We start from the raw sequence: 17,103 nt of genomic DNA, 5'->3' as shown, positions 1-17,103 counted from the left end.
AGCAAGATACACCAAGTTGAAAAAGATCCATGGCTTCACTGTCACCCCAAATTTTCATTAAAAATATGCCCTCCTGTTGTTTAGTTTCAAAGATGGAGACCAGAGCTCATTAGATTTATTTCATCACTATCAACACCAAACGACTCTTCAAGCAGTCATCAGTATTCCTCCCACCTGAAACACACACTCTCTCTCTCTCTCTAGTCCCAAGGAAAAGAAGGACAAAGTTTTTCACATCTTGAGTCAGAGTAAAAATATTTACCTCATTTTGTTGTATTGATTATTAAATGAGCCAATCTTTATAAAGTGCCTAGCACATGGAAATCTCACAAAAATGCCTGCTGCTGCTGCTCCTCCTCATCCTCCTCATCCTTCTTGTCCTTCTCTTTTTACTACTAATACTACTGTGTCTGGCTCCAAACTATTATATAATTAGATATTAACAATTATGCATAATGAGTCAGCTATAGTATACTGAAAGGAGCTGATCTTGGAATTAGACCAGCATGGGTTTGAAAGCCACTTACTGACCACAACAAGAGTTTGTCTAACTTACTTAACCTCCCTGAATGTCCATTTCTTTATCTGTAAAATGGGACAGTAATACTTACCTCATAGGATTGCTGTAATTAATGCAGTGTGTCTAGGAAGTAATAGGTGATTAACAAATGTCAATATTTTCGTCATTTCCTTCTAAACCTCCACTATGAGAGTCTCCACTCTAGACAAGAGGATGCCACACTTGAATAAGTGGGCTGTAGCCCCAGACATTGTTTCCTCCTCTGAGTGATTGATGGAAACATGTTATCTCTTTCCAAGCAGCAGTTGCTGTTGACTGCCACACAAGTGTTACCTGGAATGTGCTGTTAGCAGATAGTGATGCCTTATGGCCCACAGTCAGCTGACCATTTCTCTGGAGGAATGAGGAAACCCAAATAAAGTGGGTGAACCAATGCTGTCAGCCAATTCAGAATATGGTCCTAGATGGATACAAATGTAATCACTCCTCGACTACACCATTTCCAGCAATTTTATATGCTTACACAGCCCTGTAAAGTCCAGTCATTATCACTGTACACCCAAAATGTCCTAATTTTTATGTTTATCTTTAAAGCCAATTATATTCTTCAATTTGTTTTGCAGAATTTCTTCCAGGATGTTTTCCAGTCATTCTGGATTTAAGCTATTGCATGTCTTCTAATCTCTTCCCACAGTTCCTTCATATTCTATCTCTCACCCAGGTGTTTCATGAGATTGTAAGTGAACACTAATGTGAGTCCTTTACTAGTCCTTCAAAGAGGCAGAATAATCTTGGGAGCATGGGCATGGGTTTTACAGTACATTATGGTCCTTATTGTCTATCTGCATGGGACCTACATCAGTTTAGCCTCAGTTGTCTCAACTGTGAAATGGAGATAGTAAAGCACACTGGTAGAAAGAATTATTGAAGCTTAATTGAATGCATAATAGAAAATGGCTAGCACATGCTTGATGCTGAATACTTTGCAATACTCAGAAAACTTTTACACGTACAGACTTGCTTCATCTGTCTTCTGGATACACCTTCTATTAAAAACTCTTACTCTGAACTTTTTGCACATTTTCCTATTTTTTTAAATTGCTACCTTTTTTTTTTTAATTGCTAGATTCTATCCTCAACTAGCTCTGTCATAAATAGAGAAAGGCAAATGTTGAGCAAGTGACAGTGGACACTTCTCCAGTTGTGTCTCTGTGTGTAGTAGTGGGACATGGGAAAAATGGAGCCTTCCTGGGGAGGAAGGGGCCACACTGTGTTCCCACCTTGTGTAAGAACATAGGCGGCTTGACAAACAAGAACATTTCCTGGGCACCCACTGGGCTCAAAGCACCTGATTAGGCTGGGTGAGAGATTACAAAGGGAGGAGAAGATGGGCCTTCTGCCTGGCTGCTCAGCCAACCAGCTGCTTAGAAGCCTGAGAGAAGCAGGGGAGTCAGGGCTGGCTGGATGTTGTCACACCACAATGCTTGATACTCAAGAGGAGCTAATTTTAAGCTGGCAAGTTGTTCTATCTGTTAGCACAGAAAGTATTCATTCCTGGAGTAAAGGAATTGGGAGTTAACCAGATCCAGGGCACCCAGGAGCCTTGTAAATCACAGAGCTGCTGAACAACCTGGAAACTTGCAGCCACTGAGGAGCACAAAGCCTTTTGTAAGCCAAGAGAAGGTAGATGCTGCGCAATCGGTCCACAGAGAGGACAAAATCTAGGACAGCGGTTACTATAAAGCCACAGCTAAAGTTCTCCTGTTGTCTTTATTTACTCAGCCCTTCCTTTAAAATTTCCTGATTTGTCACTGTCATTTGTGAATATTGCCTGATCAAAAGGAAAATCTGTTTCTCCAGAGGTGGGGCTGGGAATAGATAGGGGAAGCATGTAGCCTGTGGAGGCTGAGCACGTTCTTGGGTACCTCTGTTGTGGAATCATTCCTCTGCCTGGCCAGAGAAGAACTCTGAATAGCAGGCTGTTCCACTTGGAGGTAATGTGGAGCATGATTTGCCCTGCTGTCTCAATTATTTCTGAAATGCAAACTTGCAAAGATCAATCCACGTGCTTATGTTTCGGAAAACCTGAGCCCTTCCAAACAGTCATGGGCTTTGCTCTCCTGGTTTTCTTCTGAGAGTTTCACTCTCCAAAGGATAACTAGATTCTTGTAGAAACTAAATTGAAGCTGGAAGATTAATCCAGGTGGCTTACATGTCAATCACTTTATAGAAGTCTTTGAAGATGGATGTGTGACAAGCATATCTAATTATTTATAATGACACGTTTATTACTATGGCTGTTTTCTCCTAAGGATTTTCTGATTCCAGAGTACTTTAGAAGGTTATTGCTATTCATCACAGCATATTTATTTAAAAATTGGAGCGAGATGATATGCAAATAAGCAAGCTGAAACTTCTTTTAAAATTATATTTTATATACGTTTCTATTATTACATTTGTATTTGCCAATACCGAATATTTTCCTTTTACAGTTGAATTATATTTATTCTTTCAAAAGAAAATTTCAAAGTTGTAACTTAAAATAATAATTAAAGACAACCAACAGATTTAGTAATGCTTAGAAGTAACTTTAGTTGAAACTGTCTTTGCAAAAATTATAACAGTGAGGCAAATCTAAACTGATTTAGATTCTTGCTTCTAACCTCACAAGCTAACTGCATTTGTTAACTTTAAAACAAAGAGGATAACAATCCCTTCCCAAAACTAACCCCCTCCTTGCTTGGGGACCAAAACCAACTTTGTAAGACTTATAAAAGGCCATGAGGTTAGGGTTATGGGAGGGGCCTGAATTCTGCTAAGATGTATGCATAGTTCAATGATAACCAGCCATGGTTCCCTAGCTTGCCTTTCTATAATTATTTGCTACACCAGAGGTTATATGATTTGTAACTTCCCCTATTGTTCACATAGATAACATCACTATTGTCACAACCTAAGATTGGTCTTTGAGATATTTTTCAGACTTTTGCATTCTGGCAACCAACTGACTCTACTCAGATCAGTAACTCATACCAAGGAACCGGCTCAACCAGTCCTGTAACCCTTATCTAGAAATAGACTCAGCACGCCAAAATAAAATGAACAGTCCTGTAATTTCATCCCCAACCAATTAACAGCACCTATTCCCTAGCCTTCTGCCCACCAAATTATCCTTAAAAACCCCAGTCTCTGAGTTTTCAGGGAGGTGGATTTGAGAAATGTATCCTGTCCTACTGCTTGTCTGGTCCTGCAGTTATTAAACTCTTTCTCTGCTCCAACACCACTGTCTTAGTGAATTGACTTTATCTGTGCAGCAGGCAAGAAGAATCCAGCTGGGTGATTACTTAGCGTAGGAGGAAGAAATTCAGATTTTATACAAAAATATCAGGTTTAATTTAGATGTGCTGGCTAATAAAATATTATTTACCTTTCACAGCCCTGTGTCTTTAAATATAAAACAAGGATGACATATACTTGACTTAATTGTGGTTATAAGGATTGAAAGTGATCAAGTGCATGAAAACTACCAAGTTAAAGTTTATAATAATTTTTTTTCCTGGATAAAGAACATATGGAAACTAATGTTCACAGGATAGCTTCGAACAGACGTTCATATTTGAGATCTATGGATAAGAATTCAAACATGAGCTTCTTCAGGAAGTCCATGAGTTCTCTAAAATGACGTGTAAAACTGTGCACAAGTGTATGTTGACTCTCTGTATTGCAAGTGACAGAAACTGAAATCTTAGTAACTTATCCAAAAGAGAGCTTAGGCCAGGCACAATGGTTCATGCCTGTAATCCCAGCACATTGGGAAGCTGAGGCGGGTGGATCACTTGAGGTCAGGAGTTCGAGACCAGCCTGGCCAACATGGGGAAACCCTGTTTCTACTAAAAATAGAAAAATTAACTGGATGTAGTGCCGGGTGCCTGTAAACTCCACTACTCAGGAGGCTGAGGCATGAGAATCACTGGAACCCAGGAGATGGAGGTTGCGGTGAGCCGAGATTGTGTCACTGCCCTCCAGCCTGGGTGACAGAGCGAGACTCTGTCTCAAACAAAACAAAATAAAACAAAAAGGAGCTTAAGAAAAGTACAATGGGAAGCCTGGGTATTGAGAACAGGTGGAACCAGGGCCTGGAATATAGCCAGGTTGCCACTTCAGCTTAGTGGCTTGCTTTCCTCCTTCAGTAGGCATTATTCACAGCTGACCTGCTAATAAATGCTGGGAAACATAAATTCAGATGATCACATCACTCATAGGAGTGAGAGACTGAAACTGATTTTCTCATTTCCCAGGTTAAAATTCCAGGATAAGACACCACTTGTCATGTCTTGATCAGAACCAATCACTGACCAGGAGGCAAGGTATTTAAGATGATAGTGGTGATCAGATGCAAGCTCTAATTAAATAAGAAAAAAAAAGAGTCTCAGAAAGAAAAAGGTGCCTGGGTCTGGTCCTGAGGTGAAAAATTATTTTGTGGAAATTCTTTCTTTGATTTTCAAATGTTTTGACTTAGAAGGACCATGTATTTATTGATCTGAGAATTAAAAGAGTGTTCCCTGTTCCATTGTGGCAGATATTTGTTAAAGAAATGCAATGTTTCTGTGATTATGTAAAAAGTATTCATTTACCTCAGTCCTATGATTATAAAATTCATGCAAAGTATTATTTATTCATAACCTTCATACAATCATTAAACAAATTATTAATATTTAACAAATAATATTGTAATTGAATTGTATAAAACTCTAATAAAGCTTTAATAGCTCTTAGTGGGCATCCTAGGCTCTGTAAAGAAGGTTAATGTCTGTAAATAGATGTCAATATTAAATAGTAATAAATATTTAAATACTGTACACAAATTTCTTTATTATTTATTATTATTTGTTTTGAGACAGGGTCTTGCTCTGTCGCCCAGGCTGGAGTGCAGTGGCGTGATATCAGCTCACTGCAACCTCTGCCTCCCAGGTTCAAGTGATTCTCCTGCCTCAGCCCCCTGAGTAGTTGGGATTACAGACACGTGCCACCATGCCCGGATAATTTTTGTATTTTTAGTAGAGACCGGGTTTCTCATGTTGGCCAGGCTGGTCTCGAATTCCTGACCTCAGGTAATCCACCCACCTGGGCCACCCAAAGTGCTGGGATTACAAGTGTGAGCCATTGCATCTGACCACCATATACAAATTTGAGCTAGACACTGTCAGAAAAACAGTTGACAGCTTGCTGAAAACATCCTTGTAATTTGGGATGGTTAATTTTGTATGTCAATTTGTCTAGGCTATGGTGCCCTGTTGTTTGGTCATGTACCAGTCTCTACATTTCCTTGAAGGAAATTTTTAGACGTGATTAACTTTTTAAAAATCAATAGACTGAGTAAAGCAGCAGATTAGCTTCCATAAAGTGACTGGGGCCCATCTAACTGTTTGAAAGTCCTAAGAGTAAAGATTGAGGTTTCCTGAACAAGAAGCAATTCTGCCTCAAGACTGCAGCATAGAAACACTGACTGAGTTTCCAACCTGTGAATTTTAGACTTGAGACTGTAACATGAATTCCTTCCTGAATCTCCAGGATGCCAGCCTGCTCTACAAATCTTAGACCTATAACTTACAAGCTACCATAATTGTCATAATTGTAAATGTATACTCATTTTCCCTGAGTATCTTTCATGTACACATGAGATATGTACACACACACACACACACACACACACACACACGGCATTATATATAATGCCTTCTACACACACACACACACAACACACACATGCTTTTCTGGTGAACATGATACAGGGTTATTCCCTTGACCTTGATCCCCTTCATGGGCAAGCAACTGGAGTGGCTCATTTTACTCAGCTTGCCGCTGGCCACTCCACGTGAGAGGGAGCGTGCCAGCAGGTGAGTGCGGGAACCAGAGCCAATGAGCGCTGGAACCAGCTGGTTGCTCCTCTCTGGCAAGAGCTCCTCTGTGCAGGCCCCGCAGCAATGTCCAGGCCCCTGCTCTCTCAACACCCAGATTCTTGTCTGGCGTCCAGGAAAAATCCGGTCACAGGAACGGATTGAAGGGAAGGTATGCGGAGGATTTTACTGGGTGATAGTTCTCCGCGGGATGGGAGTAAGAAAGGGGATGGTGCCGGGGGAAAAGGTGATTTTCCCTGAAGTCGCACCGTCTGAAATTAGCTCTATCCCTAGTCTCCGACGCTCAGCCTCTTGTATTCCCAACATTCAGCGACTTGTATTCCTGCTGTTCAGCAGCTTGTGTTGCTCTACCAGCTGGAATATTTTATGGGCACAGGTTAGGGGTGTGGCAGGCCAAAAAGGTAACATTTGGGTAGAAAAATGGGGTCAGCTGTGTTCACTTAGGGCTGTGATTCCAGGCGTAAGGGTGAGATTAAGCTGGGAACCCAGCTGTTCTGTATCAGACATACTCATATATAATATATGGGAAAACAAATAGGACACATATATCCATATTTATGTATACATATATATACATATGTGTATATATATGTGTATATATACATATGTGTATATATATGTGTATATATACATATGTGTATATATATGTGTATATATATGTCCTATTGGTTCTGTTTCTGTTTCTCTGGAGAACCCCAATGCAAAATACATAAAATATAAAGAGTATATAAAATTAAGAAGAAAAAAGCCAATAACTCAAGAAGAAATGAGCCAAAGTTATTAAATTGATTAACATAAAAAGAAATGCAAAATATATTTAATTTTGCTTAAGATAAGAGAAATTACATTAAAACTAAATTAAGATGTGTTTCTTACACATCAGTATGGCAAAAAAAAAAAAAAAAAAAAGAAAGAACTGCCCAATCATACTCATTGGTTGCGGGAAAACAGGACTCTCATACATTGCTGGTATAGGAGACCAGAATATGTCACTCCAAAATATGCCTTTTAGGCATAAGGATTATTTTGAGCAGATTATATAAAGACACCAAAGACAGAAATACTCTGAAAAGTGAGGTTACCCTTTTGTAAGGGAAATTTAGATTTATAAGAGAAATCTCCATTTGGAAGGATGTCTCCTTGTCTGTATCAGTAAGAGGATGATTTAAAATTCACTAGAGTTTCTTATCAATAAAGAAGGCACAGAATTAAATCTGCATAACAAACTTATCCTTGCTTACTTTACTTTTCCTGGTCACCTCCCAATAAACAGCCTCCCCCTTCCTCTTTAATTAGTTTAAGCGGATGATTATATTTTAGTCTGAACTCAAAAATTATCTCCTTGAGATTTACTCATTTTCCGCAGTGTGATGGTTAATACTGAGTGTCAACTTGAATGGATTGAAGGATGCAAAGTACTGATCCTGGGTGTGTCTGTGTGGGTGTTGCCAAAGGAGATTAACATTTTTAACATTTGAGTCAGTGGGCTGGGAAAGGCAGACCCACCCTTAATCTGGGTGGGTACCATCTCATCAACTGCCAGCATGGCTAGAATATAAAGCAGGCAGAAAAATGTGAAATGACTAGACTGGCCTAGCCTCCCAGCCTACATCTTTCTCCCACGCTGCACCCTTCCTGTCCTTGGACATGGAACTCCAAGTTCTTCAGTTTTGGGACTTGGACTATCTTTCTTTGCTCCTCAGCTTGCAGATGGCCTATTGTGGGACCTTGTGATAGTGTGAGTTAATACTTTATAAACTCCCCTGTATGTGAGTGTGTATATATATACACACACGTATATACACACACACACATATATATACACACACATACATACATATATATACATATGTATATATATACATATATATATGACCAAACAGCAGGGCACCATAGCCTAGACAAATTGACACACAAAATTAACCATCCCAAATTACAAGGATGTTTTCAGCAAGCTGTCAACTGTTTTTCTGACAGTGTCTAGCTCAAATTTGTATATGGTGGTCAGGCGCAGTGGCTCACGCTTGCAATCCCAGCACTTTGGGTGGCCCAGGCGGGTGGATTACCTGAGGTCAGGAATTTGAGACCAGCCTGTCCAACATGAGAAACCCTGTCTCTACTAAAAATAGAAAAATTATCCGGGTGTGATGGCACATGTCTGTAATCCCAGCTACTTAGGGGGCTGAGGCAGGAGAATCACTTGAACCTGGGAGGCAGAGGTTGCAGTGAGCTGAGATCATGCCACTGCACTCCAGCCTGTGCAACAGAGTGAGACCCTGTCTCAAAAAACAAAAAACAAACAAACAAAAATTTGTATACAGTATTTAAATATTAATTGCTATTTAATATTGACATATATTTACAGATATTAACCTTCTTTACAGAGTATATATATATATATGTGTGTGTGTGTGTGTATTAGTCCTGTCCCTCTAGAGAACCCTAACTAAAACAGATTTTGGTACCAGGAGTGGTTCTAGAGGAACACAATATTAAGGATGGAGTTCTTTTGTTGATTTTGAGGTTTCTGGAGTTGGCTGTTTAATGTGATTAGACTAAAAAATGCTGAAGGCTCACCTTCTAATAGTACGGAGAACACTGAGGTTCTGGGTGTTAGCTGTTTAGAGAGTTATGCCAAATAAATGCATTTGACACTCCTGACTCACCACTCTTGAGAGGCAAGGAGTTTAGTGACTCTATCCGTAATACCTTTGTCCATATGTAGAAAACCAAGGAACATAATTAAGCTGGTTGCTTGCTTCTAAGTTCAGTGGAAAAAGTGATGGAAGAAAATGGTGAGCTCAGGGTTTCTAACTCTTGGCTTCAGAAGCAGATACTAAACCTCAAATCTGCTAAGATTGTCCTGAATGACAGTCTTATCTCCTGTAGAGAAATAGCTGAAATTGTGGAAAAACAGACACAAGCTTTTATCACGCAAGTGGCTGACTTGCAACGACAAAGGTACATGCACAGCCTCGCCAGGTGTCTACTGTTAAAGTGAGGGCATCAGTTGGAAAAGAATGGGACCCTGCAACGTGGAATGGGGATGTATGGGAGGACACTGATGAAGCTGGGGACACTGAGTTTGTAAATTCTGGTGAAACTTTTTTGCCAGGAGTAACAGCTTCCCCATCCCCAGTAGTGGCAACATCCCCTCTACAACCCGACTCATGCTGCCATCAGCCTTTCCACATTTGTCTGAGGAGATAAACCCTGTGCTGCCTGAGGCAACAGTGATGGCCTCCCCTGAGGCAGCTGCCAGGCAAAATAATGTTGACTGTCCTCAGGAGCTACCCCCAACACCCCTGTTTGCTTCTAAACCTATAATTAGATTGAAGTCCCAGTGGGCCCTAGAGGTGAGGTTGAGAGTGTGATCCATGAGGAGGTGTGCTACACTCAAAAAGAACTGCTCGAGTTTTCTAATTTATATAAACCGAAATATGGAGAACCGGCATGGGAATGGATATTAAGGGTGTGGGATAATGGTGGAAGGAACATAGAGTTGAATCAGGCTGAATTTATTGATTTGGGACCACTAAGTAGGGACTCTGCATTTAATGTTGCAGCTCAGGGAGTTAAAAAAGGTTCTAACAGTTTATTTGTTTGGTTAGCTGAAATATGGATTAAAAAATGGCCCACTATGAGCAAGCTGGAAATGCCTGATTTCCCTTGATTTAATGTATAGGAAGGGATCCAAAGCCTTAGGGATATTGGGATGGTGAACTGGATTAGTCAGTTTAGACCTACTCATCCCAGCTGGGAGGGTCCAGAAGCTATACCCTTGACCAATGCCTTGCAAAATAGATTTGTGAGGGCAGCACCTGCATCTTTGAAGAGCCCTGTAATTGCTGTTCCCTGAATGTCAGATCTAACAGTGGGAACCATAGTCGCTCAACTAAAAAATTTAAATACAATGGGAATAGTTGGATCCTGAGGTGGCAGGGGCCAAGTGGCAGCACTCAACCATCAAAGGCAAGGTGAGCATAGCTACTGTATGGACAACACAGGCAAAGCAGCAATCAGAGTAGTCTGACTCATGTAGAGCTTTGGCATTGGCTAATTAATCAAGGTGTTCCTAGGAAGCCTACTGCATTCCTACTTAATTTATATAAGCAGAAAACTTATAGGGCAAATGGATAGAATAATAATTTGAAACAGAATAAATAAATAAAAACAGAATGGCCGGGCATGGTGGCTCACCCCTGTAATCCCAGCACTTTGGGAGGCCAAGGCGGGCGGATCATGAGGTCCGGAGATTGAGACCATCCTGGCTAACATGGTGAAACCCCGTCTCTACTAAAAATACACAAAAATGAGCCTGGCGTAGTGGCAAGCACCTGTAGTCCCAGCTACTTGGGAGGCTGGGGCAGGAGAATGGTGTGAACCCGGGAGGCAGAGCTTGCAGTGAGCCGAGATCATGCCACTGCACTCTAGCCTGGGCGACAGAGCGAGACTCCATCTCAAAAATAAAAAACAAAAAACAAACAACAACAACAAAAAAAACAGAATAACAACCCCTCAGTCAATTTCCAGACTTGACCCAGTTTACAAACCCAGAACCCCTTGAATGAAGGGGAGGCCAGGTCCCCTTGAGGAAGGACCCACTACACTACCGACAATTGATGCTGTTACTGTTTCTCCCATCCTTCCCCAAGGAGATCTCTGGCCTTTTACTAGTGTAACTGCACTGAGGAAAGGGAAATGATCAGATATCTTGGGGACCACTGGACACTGCCTCTGAGCTGACGTTGATTTCAGAGGACCCAAAATGTCATTGTGGTCCTCCAGTTAAAGGAGGGGCTTATGGAGGTCAGGTAATTAATGGAGTTTTCACTCAGGTCCGACTTCCGTAGGTCCAGTTGGTCCCTGGACGCATCCTGTGGTCGTTTCCTCAATGCCAGAATGCATAATTGGCGCAGACATATTTAGCAGCTGGCAGAACCCCCACATTGGCTCCCTGACTTGTAGGGTGAGAGCTAATATGGTGGGAAAGGCCAAATGGAAGCCATTAGAGCTGCCTCTGCCTAGAAACATAGTAAATCAAAAACAATATTGCATCCCTGGAGGGATTGCAGAGATTAGTGCCACCATCAAGGACTTTAAAGACACAGGGGAGGTGATTCCCACCACATCCCTGTTCAACTCTCCCATTTGGGCTATGCAGAAGACAGGTGGATCTTGGAGAATAACAGTGGATTATCGTAAGCTTAACCAAGTGGTGACTTCAATTGCAGCTGCTGTACCAGATGTGGTTTCATTGCTTGAGCAAATTAACACATTCTCCTGTATCTGGTGTGCAGCCACTGCCTTGGAACATGCCTTTTTCTCCATTCCTGTCCATAAGGCACACCAGAAGCAATTTTCCTTCAGCTGGCAAGGCCAGCAATACACCTTTACTGTCCTGCCTCGGGTTATATCAAATCTCTGGCTTTGTGTCATAATCTTATTCAAGGAGACCTTGATCGCTTTTCACTTCCACAAGATATCACACTGGTCCATTACATTGATGACATTATGCTGATTGGATCCAGTGAGCAAGAAGCAGCAAACACACTGGACTTATTGCTGAGATATTTCCATGCCAGAGGATGGGAAATAAATCCGACTAGAATTCGGGGAACTTCTACTTCAGTAAAATTTCTAGAGGTCCAGTGGTGTGGGGCCCATTGAGATATTCCTTCTAAGGAGAAGGATAAGTTGCTGTATTTGGCCCCTCCTGTAACTAAGAAAGAGGCACAATGTCTAGTGGGCCTATTTGGATTTTGGAGGCAACACATTCCTCATTTGGGTGTGTTACTCTGGCCCATTTATCAAGTGACGCAAAAGGCTGCCAGTTTTGAGTGGGTTCCACAACAGGAGAAGGCTCTGCAATAGATCCAGGCTGCTGTGACAGCTGCTCTGCCGCTTGGGTCATATGACCCAGCAGATCTAATGTTTCTTGATGTGTCAGTGGCAGATAGGGATGCTGTTTGCAGCCTCTGGCAGGCCCCCATAGGTGAATCACAGTGGAGGCCTCTAGTATTTTGGAGCAAGGCCCTGCCATCTTCCGCAGATAACTACTCTCCTTTTGAAAGACAGCTCTTGGCCTGTTACTGGGCTTTGGTAGAAACCAAACATTTGACTATGGGTCATGAAGCCATCATGTGACCTGAACTGCCTGTCATGAACTGGGTGCTTTCTGACCCATCTAGCCATAAAATGGGTTGTGCACAGCAGCATTCCATCATCAAATGGAAGTGGTATATATGTGACTGGGCTCGAGCAGGCCCTGAAGGCACAAGTGAGTTACATGAGGAAGTGGCTCAAATGCCCACGGTCTCCACTTCTGCCACCCTGCCTTCTCTCCCCCAACCTGCACCGATGGCCTCATGGGGAGTACATGAGGCTCATGGGGATCAATTGACAGAGGGAGAGAAGACTAGGGCCTGATTCACAGATGATTCTGCATGATATGCAGGCACCACCCAAAAGTGGACAGCTGCAGCCCTATAGCCCCTTTCTAGGACATCCCTGAAGGACAGTGGTGAAGGGAAATCTTCCCAGTGGGCAGAACTTCGAGAAGTGCACCTGGTTGTGCACTTTGCATGGAAGGAGAAGTGGCCATATGTGCGATTATGTACTGATTCACGGGCTATAGCCAATGGTTTGGCTGGATGGTCAGGGATTTGGAAGAAGCACGATTGGAAAATTGGTGACAAAGAAATTTGGGGAAGAGGTGTGTGGATGGACCTCTCTGAGTGCTCAAAAACTGTGAGGATATTTGTATCCCATGTGAGTGCTCACCAATGGGTGACCTCAGCAGAGGAGGATTTTAATAATCAAGTGCATAGGATGACCTGTTCTGTGGATACCACTCAGCCTCTATCCCCAGCCACCCCTGTCATCACCCAATGGGCCCATGAAAAAAGTGGCCATGGTGGCAGGGATGGAGGTTACACATGGGCTCAGCAACATGGTGACTTCCGCTCACCAAAGCTGGCCTGGCTACAGCCACTGCTGAGGGCTCAATTCACCAGCAGCAGAGACCAACACTGAGCCCTCGATATGGCACCATTCCTCGGGGTGATCAGCCAGCTACCTGGTGGCAGGTCGGTTATATTGGACCTCTTCCATCATGGAAAAGGCAGAGGTTTGTCCTCACTGGACTAGACACTTACTCTGGATATGGGTTTGCCTATCCTGCATGCAGTGCTTCTGCCAAGACTACCATCTGTGGGCTCACGGAATGCCTTATCCACCATCATGGTATTCCATACAGCCTTGCCTCTGACCAAGGCACTCACTTTAAAGCTAAAGAAGTGCAGAAGTGGGCTCATGCTCATGGAATTCACTGGTCTTACCATGTTCCTCATTATCCAGAAGCAGCTGGATTCATAGAACCATGGAATGGCCCTTTGAAGTCACAGTTATGATGCCAACTAGGTGACAAGTACTTTGCAGGGATGGGGCAAAGTTCTCCAGAAGGCTGTGTATGCTCTGAATCAGCATCCAACATATGGTACTGTTTCTCCCATAGCCAGGATTCACGGGTCCAGGAATCAAGGGGTGGAAGTGGGAGTGACCCCACTCACCATCACCTACAGTGACCCACTTGCAAAATTTTTGCTTCTTGTTCCCACAACATTACGTTCTGCTGGCCTAGAGGTCTCAGTTCCAGAGGGAGGAACGCTGCCACCAGGAAACACATTAGGGCATCTCTTAGTATTATCATGCCCTTTGATTAAGATCAATGGGAAACTACAACAGCCCAATCCAGGCAGGACTACAGATGGCCCAGACCCTTCAGGAATGAAGGTTTGTGTCACTCCACCAGGAAAAAAAAACTATAACCTGCTGAGGTGCTTGCTGAAGGCAAAGGGAATACAGAATGGGTGGTAGAAGAAAGTAGTCATCAATACCAGCTACGACCACATGACCAGCTGCAGAAATGAGGACTGTAATTGTCATGACTATTTCCTCCTTCTTTTGTTAAAAACATGTCTGTGCATGTATACACTTGTACTAAGAAAATATCTTCATTTTATTTCCTTTTTCCTTTATCATATGACATGATTTATTGACTTCATATCAGCATTTAAGTATTGGTAACTTTATGTAATAGCATTTGGGTTGGGGATTGGTGGATTTCCAGTTGTATGAAGGATAGTTGTATTATGGTCATAATTATGACCTTATTATTGTCTTTCTTTGAAGATTATGCATGATCTCAGGAGATGTGTATGGGTTCAAGCTGACAAGGGGTGGACTTGTGATGGTTAATACTGAGTGTCAGCTTGAATGGATTGAAGGATGCAAAGTACTGATCCTGGGTGTGTCTGTGAGGGTGTTGCCAAAGGAGATTAATATTTTTAACATTTGAGTCAACTGCAATTCAGTGGGCTGGGAAAGGCAGACCCACCCTTAATCTGGGTGGGCACCATCTCATCAGCTGCCAGCGTGGCTAGAATATAAAGCAGGCAGAAAAATGTGAAAAGGCTAGACTGGCCTAGCCTCCCAGCCTATGTCTTTCTCCTGTGCTGGACCCTTCCTGCCCTCGAACATCGGACTCCAAGTTCTTCAGTTTTGGGACTTGGACTGTCCTTCTTTGCTCCATAGCTTGCAGATGGCCCATTGTGGGGCCTTGTGATAGTGTGAGTTAATACCTAAGCCCCCCTTTATATGTGTGTGTGTATATATATATATCCTATAGTTCTGTCCCTCTAGAGAACCCTAACTAATACACTTGGGTATCTTTCATGCACTCATGAGGTAAGCATGTTAATACATTTCTGTTTGTTTTTCTCTTGTTAATCTGACTTTTGCTACAGGGATTTTTTCCAAATAAGATTGCAGAAAAGGCAGGGAAAAAATTAATTTTTCTTTCCCTACACTATTGAGAATAAAAAGTGATAGAACTCTGTGTTGTAGTACTTGGTAATATCCAGCCAAATTGCTTACACATTTACCCTTTTTTTTTCTTTGAGATGGAGTCTCGCGCTGTTACCCAGGGCTAGAATGCAGTGGCATGATGTCCGCTCACTGCAACCTCTGCCTCCCAGGCTCAAGCCGTTCTCCTGCCTCAGCCTCCCAAGTAGTTGGGATTACAGGTGCCCACCACAATGCCCAGCTAATTTTTTGTATTTTTAGTACAGACAGGGTTTCACTATGTTGACCAGGCTGGTCTCAAACTCCTGACCTCGTAATCTGCCTGCCTTGGCCTCCCAAAGTGCTGGGATTACAGGCGTGAGCCACATTTACCCTTTGACACAACAATTTCACTTTAGGTATATATCTCAAACATACACTGGTTAAAAAAAAAAGTGTGCACAAGACTATTCATTGAAGCTCTATTTGTAATATCAAAAAATTGGACATGTCAGGTTGGGGCTCAGAAACCAATACCCCACAATATGGTGGTTTTTTTTCAGGTAGACAGGCATGAATGGGGCAGGAGAGGCATCTCCCCAACTCACTAGCAATGTCAGGTGATGGTTTAGCAATGATCACATTGCCTTTCTAAAAGTGATAAATTGGCAGCCAGTACCAGGGAGAGGCCATTTCCTGATGGTCCACACCTGCTGCACTAAAATGTTAATCGATTGTAGATGCCAGGGAGAAGCAACTTCCTGACCATGTGCATTAAGAGACAAAATGGTGGAGTATGACCTTCTGGGGACACCCCACCAGAAAAGAGAAGAAAGCCTCAGATGGGCATGTGTACCACTTCCTAGACATGCTGCACGTACTCACTTCCCAGGCGTAAGAGGGCACTGTGCATGCTGGAAGCCCACCCTAAGGGAAGAATCATGGGAAAGGGGCTGGCCTACAAAGTGCTAGGATCAAGGTTAAACATTGCACTTGTTCTTCAAGTTGCCCCCGTGGGTCTCTTCCAAGAGTATGTTCTTTTCCTTTCTTTCCTGTTCTCAAGCCTTTTAAAATACATCTCCACTCCTCATGTGAAACTTGCCATGGACTCTTTTTCTTCAGTCGAATTCTTTCTTCTCAGGAGGCAAGAACTGAGGTTGCTGCAGCCCCATGCAGATCCATAGGTGGTAACTTGGATACCTGTCACCAGTAACATTTTGACATGCTGAACTGAAGAAACCCTAAAGTCTCTATAACCTTCCCCCAGCCCCCTACCATTTCTCTGAAAGAAGCTGAAGTTCCTTTATCTGTGTAAGATCCAGACTCACCAAGGAGAACAACTATTTTTTCTTCCCCTCCCTATTATCTCATTGTCTATTGCAGAAAAAAGCAAGATGTGACCACACCTGAGTAGATTCTTTTATGAGCATCTGACTGTCTCCAAGGGTTATTTAAATTCTAAAGAAAACTACTTACAAGTTCGTGTCTGTTCCTGGATCCAGTCTTTCTCCCTAGCAATTTATTACCCTTCCATAGAATTCTTCTTCCCGTCCCACAACCTACTTTATCAGGATCCAAGTCCCCATTCTTTCTGTAAACTCAAGATTATATAGAAGCTTCTGTACCTCATTGGGAAGTTGGGTCTTCAGAATAAAGGCTCCCATGTATGAACATTAGATAAATATGTATGGCTTTTTTCCTATTAATCAATCTGCCTTGCTTCAATGATTTTTCAGCAAGCCTTTAGGAGACCCAGAGCCTATGGGCCCCACGTTGACCTAAAAGAAAAAGGCTGAGGCACAAAATATAATTCAAAGAGTT

At 42.5% G+C, this 17,103-nt stretch overlaps 1 pseudogene; it reads right to left on the bottom strand.

Moving 5' to 3' along the window:
* Positions 1-721: 721 nt before the first annotated feature.
* On the bottom strand, positions 722-14,125 carry LOC129032423 (uncharacterized; annotated as a pseudogene).
* Positions 14,126-17,103: the final 2,978 nt, after the last annotated feature.

This window comes from Pongo pygmaeus, chromosome 2 (assembly GCF_028885625.2).
Source record: "Pongo pygmaeus isolate AG05252 chromosome 2, NHGRI_mPonPyg2-v2.0_pri, whole genome shotgun sequence".
NCBI lineage: Eukaryota > Metazoa > Chordata > Mammalia > Primates > Hominidae > Pongo > Pongo pygmaeus.
Note: the sequence above shows the minus strand (reverse complement) of the source record. Positions and strands in the feature narration are given on the sequence as shown.